The sequence below is a fragment of the Mobula hypostoma genome, unplaced genomic scaffold (assembly GCF_963921235.1).
Source record: "Mobula hypostoma unplaced genomic scaffold, sMobHyp1.1 scaffold_56, whole genome shotgun sequence".
NCBI classification, from domain to species: Eukaryota; Metazoa; Chordata; class Chondrichthyes; order Myliobatiformes; family Myliobatidae; genus Mobula; species Mobula hypostoma.
Window position 1 is genome coordinate 644978 of NW_026948269.1, and position 6534 is coordinate 651511.

A 6534-nucleotide genomic window follows, 5' to 3' on the forward strand; every position below is an offset into this window, starting at 1 on the left:
TGCAGATGATACTAAGTCATTTGGAGGGACAGAAGTTTTGAGGAAATTGAGAAGCTACAAGAGGACAGACAGATTAGGGAAACTTACTTTAGTCAAAGGATGGTAAATGTGTGGAATTTTCTGCCATGAGTGGCTGTGGAGGCCAAGTCATTGGCTGTGTTTAAGGCAGAGATGGATAGTTTCTTGATTAGTCAGAGCATCAATGGGTATGGGGTGAAAATAGGGGAGTGGGGATGACTGGAAGAATTGGAGCAGCCCATCGTTGAATGGCGGAGCAGACTTGATGGGCCGAATGGCCCACTTCTGTCCCTATATCTTATGGTCTTATGATTTGAAGGCGGTGAAGCCTGGAATTCTAATCCTGCTAAGAAATAGATACTGCAGAAAGTGCGTCTTTAGAATGTTACATACCTGGAGTATTGTTTTATTCCATTTCCATCAGATCAGCGACGCCCAACATGTCTTATTTGTATTACTGAATTGTCTAATAAAACAACGAAACCATCAAGATTGCAGCAACACTTTCATAAAAGACACACTGAAAAAGCTACTTATGGTTTTACTCAGTTCCGGGAGACAAAACAAGCATTTGAAAAGTGTTGCACACTCGAGTCATTTGGAAAGAAAGCTACAAATGACTTTGATCGTGGTCTCATTGCTTCTCATAACATTTCCAAAATGATAGCAAAAGTCTGCAAGATCTCATACAATTACTGAAAGATTAATAAGGCCTGCCATATCATTCCTCTGAGTATTAAATCTTTAGCTTGTAATATTGATGAAACGAGTAAAGACATTGAGTATCACTATGCACAGAGCTACAAGAAATACAGAATTTGGGAGTCAACTGTGCGAGACAACAAGGCATTGATAATGGCATATGAACAGTTCATCAAAACTGGAAAAATTGATCAAAAGATTCTCAATTGTAATAAGTTGAAAATGGATATCAACAGAGAATCAGTCCATGACGAGCTCAAAGTGAAATTGATAACAAAATTATTCTGACTAGGAACATGATTTCTTATGCAACGAGCACCATATATGACAGGATGCCATGCTGGTTTAGTGGAATTTATGAAAATAAAATTGCAAGTTTATTGTGTCATTTATCGTCAACATCCCGCAGCTACTATGCAGCAGGCAGGTGCTGTGAAATCTAGATTTAAAGGTAAGTAAGAAGTTAAAGCAGAATATTTTTCTCATGTTAGCATATGGTAGCCATGTTTTTACACTATGGGGGCGACGCAAAGTATATTGGGCCTAAGAGGGGCGTTGCAAAGTATGAAGGTGCTTCGGGAGAGTATGTGGGTGTTGGGCTAAAAAGGTTGGCAAACACTGCTGTAGAAGAAAGAGTTAGCCAACAGATGAGCCTAACCGTCCATGGTGAAATCCCTGCGATCTGAGCAGACGAGGTGTCAACGAGAAAGCGTCCAAAGACTGGCTCAAAGTTGGAGACGTCTTCCCAGAAACAGAATGTTTCCTTGTCGCAATGCAGGACCAGGTGCTTAAGACAAAGACATCAAAAAATTGGCAGTAAAAAACTAACAAATTCCAGACGATAAAAGTAGAATATATCATGTGAAACCAGAAAATATCCCACACATTACAGTATCCTGCAACAGTTTAATTCAGTCTTACACAGGTACAATCAAGTGACAAACATCTTTCACCAAGATATTGCTTTAACATACAAAATCATGAAACATTCTATGGGTTATTATAAATACAATCCTAATCCAGTTTTGGAGTTGTTACGAGAATACACATAAAATTAAGATGTTTGCTGGCCTGGGCTAGCGTCAGTGGCATCAGCAGTTGGTCTGCCACCTGCCCTCAGGGGAAGGAGAGATAAGGAACAATGGAGCAGCGTCTGGAGATGTGTAATGAAGGGATGTGGGAGGGAGAGCTGTTTGGAGCGGCGCCCCCCTTTGAACCCTGAACTGTTTGAAGTGATGGACAGGCGATACCCCAGCAGGGGGATAAAAAGGGACAGGTTCGCTAAGACAGACACACACGCCACCCGAGGTAACGAGACCCTGGAAGTGGTACGCTTCTCACGAGTGGGTGAGAAGTGCCAGACAACGACCAGGGTGGAAAGGTACGATCAGCGGGAACCCGGTGTGTGTCCGCCCTTGCCTGGGTGCCGGGTTCACTGCAGAGGATCGACCGCATCTGGAGGAGGGGTCACAGTCGGTGACCTCAGGTGACATCACCAAGGACCAGCCCAAAAGCTGTTTGTGAGCCATCTCGCTGGTCTGTGAGCCATCCCGCTGGTCTGTGAGTGAAGCAGTGTTCTGAATGATCAGCTGTTCCTATTCTGTCTCTCTTCCCCCACCTTGTCCATCGCCATGGCAACGATTACTGCGAACTGAACTACAAACTGGACTGAACTTTGAGTCATTTTGAAATTGGTCATTTACCCCTAGACAACGATAGAGCTTGATTGATGCTGTTATCTTAATTCTGTGCACATGTGTGGTTATCATTGTTGAATTGTTGCATTTATTATCCTTTCGATTACTGTGTTGCTTGTTTCTTTAATAAAACTTTCTTAGTTCTAGTACTCCAGACTCCAACTGAGTGATCCATTTCTGCTGGTTTGGCAACCCAGTTACGGGGTACGTAACATAAGTGGGGTTCTCGTCCGCGATTTTGAACGCTAAATTTGGGACGGAGTAAATTGATTGGGTTAAAATTCCCGAAAGAAAAAGACAAACAGCAGAAATGGAGGTTGAGGAATTTATAAAGGCGCCGACCTTGGAGGCATTAGAGGATGCCAGGAAATCGGAATTGATAGCTGTGGCCAAACGGGTGAATCTTGCCAAGGTGAAGTCGACAATGAGGAGAGAGGAGATACACAGAGCTATTGTAGAGCACTATGTATCTAAAGGTGTGTTTCCCCAAGGTGAGCTGGGGGTGGTGTCTATTGAAAAACCTGCTGGAGACGCGGTACAGGTACAGCTTGAAAAACTGAGACTCGAGCACGAGTTCCGGGTACGGCAGTTAAAACACGAAGAGAAGCAGTTAGAAAGGCGGGAGAAAGAGAGAGAGTTAGAAAGGCAGGAGAAAGAGAGAGAGTTAGAAAGGCAGGAGAAAGAGAGAGAGTTAGAAAGGCAGGAGAAAGAGAGAGAGTTAGAAAGGCAGGAGAAAGAGAGAGAGTTAGAAAGGCGGGAGAGAGAGAAAGAGTTAGAAAGGCGGGAGAGAGAGAAAGAGGTAGAAAGGCAAGAGAGAGAAAGACAGTTGAAGAGAGAGAGAGGGACAGGCAGTTGGAGAGAGAGGAGAAACAGAGGGAAAGGGAATTTGAGCTGGAGAAGTTAAAGATAAGGGCCGAGCAGGGGCTCGTGCCGAACCAAGGTGGAGGGTTCCGGGCGACCCAGGAGGTTAGGCTGGTTCCCCCATTTGACGATACCGATGTGGATCGGTACTTTCTCCACTTCGAAAAAGTAGCTATAAGTCAGGACTGGCCGAGGGATAAGTGGGTTGTCTTACTTCAGAGTGTACTGAAAGGGAAAGCCCAACAAGCTTACTCCGCTTTATCCGCGGAAGATGCCCAGAAGTATGAGGTGGTGAAGGAGGCCATCCTCAGGATTTATGAGTTGGTCCCGGAGGCATACCGGCAGAGGTTCCGGAATGCGAGGAAGCGGTGGGACCGCACGTATTTGGAGTTTGCTCGCGAGATGCAAACATATTGTGAGCGTTGGTGCGCCTCGAAAGGGGTAGAGGGGGATTATGACAGACTGCTGCAACTGATTCTGATTGAGCAGTTTAAAGGTTGTGTCCCTGAGGGTATGAGACCCTACCTCGATGAGAAAGAGGCAGCCACGTTAGCCGCAACTGCTAAGTTAGCGGATGAGTATGCGTTGACGCATAAAATGAAGGTTGCCCCGAGTAAAGGCTACCAGAAGGGTAGTCAGGACGGCGGGGAGAGTCCACCGGAAAAGTCAGAAAGTAAGCCGGGGACTAGTGAAAAGGATAAGGTAGACCGGGAGCAGTCTGGTAGGAAGTCTCCTGGGGTCGTCTGTTATAATTGTGGGAAAGCCGGACACTTTGCGTCCAGGTTCTTTGCCCCAAGGAAGGAGACGGGAAAAGGAAAAGCGGAAATTTTGAATGGCTGTATTGAGCTGTTAAGCGAACCGCTAGGGAAGGACAGGTCTGAAAAAGTCCAGGAAGGGCGCGAGAGGTTTATCTCGGCCGGACTGGTGTCAGTGAAAAAGAGGTTAAAACCAGTTCCAGTGCGGATCTGGAGAGACACGGGAGCGTGTCAGTCACTAATACTGAAGAGTGTATTAGAGTTTAGCTCAGAGACCCAGACTGGGGAGGTAGAGGTCAAAGGTGTTGGGGAAGGGACAGAGTCAGTCCCTTTGCACCAGATACATTTACAGAGCAACCTGGTCTCTGGACTAGTCACGATCGGGGTGAGGTCCGAATTACCGATGAAAGACGTGGAAGTCTTGCTCGGTAATGACATCGCCGGAGGAATCGTGTTCCCAGTCGTGAGATTGACGGGTCAGCCTGCCAGCATGGAGGCCCCGCCCGCGATGGTGAATTTGGCTGAAACATTTCTGCCAACCTTGTATGAGACAGGGTGTAGTGAGATAAGAGGTAGTGAGGGAGCTGGGACGGACGTAGCAGTAGCCAGGAAAGAATTTGTGCAGACGCAGGAGCGAGACGAGGGGCTGATGGTTTTGGCCGAGACCGCTCTCTCTGACACAGCCTTGACAAGCTATTGTGCGGATAAGGAGGTGCTAAGGAAGAAAGGGAAATCAAGTACAGCATCCGCAGATGAGGAGTGGGGGGTGGTGCAAAAGAGTTATGGGGATGAGGTTTTTAACATGGCCCACGAGGTACCCCCCGGTGGACATTTTGCGGTGCTGGAGGAAACAGTTGGTGGAATCATGAAAGAGAGTTACCGGCTGCCCAGGGGGAAAAATGTTATTGATCATGACCGACGCGAACTGAGACGGTCACCGGCTTTTGATATGCTAACAAACCTAGTCGGTGTTAGCGTGGAAATCAATGAAGCTAGGGGCCCCCTGTTAAGAGAAAAAAAACCATTTTGAAAAGATTAGGATGGGATCGGTCAGATGGGAGAAGGCTATTGTTTTGGCCAGGTCTACTGATAAGGTCTCTCCCTTAATCCCCGAAGGAGTAATTAAACGACTCGCACCCATGTGTTTGATTGTCCCGAGGAAATGCAAAGAACTGGGACGTTGGGTTATGTCTGTTACAATAGGGCAGCCAAGTAAACAACACCCATATTTTTCGAGTAATTCAGTGACTAAAGGGCTGATGAACACAGAGGTGTGTATTGGCAATTTAACATGGCTGTCTGAAGCCAGTTTGATAGTGAACCTTGAAAAAAATGAATTCGGCCACACGAGAGTCACTTACCTGGGAATTGTGGTGACACAGGGGCAGCTGGCAGTGATGCAAGCTACAATGCAGGCTATCGCTGACCTCCCAACCCCGACAGACAAGAGGGCCCTCAGAAGGCTTTTGGAGATGGTGGGATACTGCAGGAAGTTTTGCAATAACTCTGCGGTCAATACCCGTCCCCCTCCTACTAAGCCCTTGCGAGAGAAAATTGAGTCGGAATGGGACGACCCTTGTTGTTGTGGTCCGGGACAAAACCAAATGAGAGGTTACATTGGTCGCAATTCATCAGTGTTTTTGGCCACTATGAAGTTTGCTGAGTTGGAGCCTGGTCTAAGGGATTATTAATAACACGTGTAAAAGGAACAGAAAATGTGATGACTGTCTGTCAAGGTGTTGACAGCTTCAAATTCTCTGTATTAGCTAAATAACTGTTAAAGATGTATATTGTGTATGTATCAGATAATGTAGTCATGTTTGTAATTTTTACCTCCCGGTAAAAATCCTTAAAGGGGGGAAGTGTTACGAGAATACACGTAAAATTAAGATGTTTGCTGGCCTGGGCTAGCATCAGTGGCATCAGCAGTTGGTCTGCCACCTGCCCTCAGGGGAAGGAGAGATAAGGAACAATGGAGCAGCGTCTGGAGATGTGTAATGAAGGGATGTGGGAGGGAGAGCTGTCTGGAGCGGCTCCCCCCTTTGAACCCTGAACTGTTTGAAGTGATGGACAGGCGATACCCCAGCAGGGGGATAAAAAGGGACAGGTTCGCTAAGACAGACACACACGCCACCCGAGGTAACGAGACCCTGGAAGCGGTACGCTTCTCACGAGTGGGTGAGAAGTGCCAGACAACGACCAGGGTGGAAAGGTACGATCAGCGGGAACCCGGTGTGTGTCCGCCCTTGCCTGGGTGCCGGGTTCACTGCAGAGGATCGACCGCATCTGGAGGAGGGGTCACAGTCGGTGACCTCAGGTGACATCACCAAGGACCCGCCCAAAAGCTGTTTGTGAGCCATCTCGCTGGTCTGTGAGCCATCCCGCTGGTCTGTGAGTGAAGCAGTGTTCTGAATGATCAGCTGTTCCTATTCTGTCTCTCTTCCCCCACCTTGTCCATCGCCATGGCAACGATTACTGCGAACTGAACTACAAACTGGACT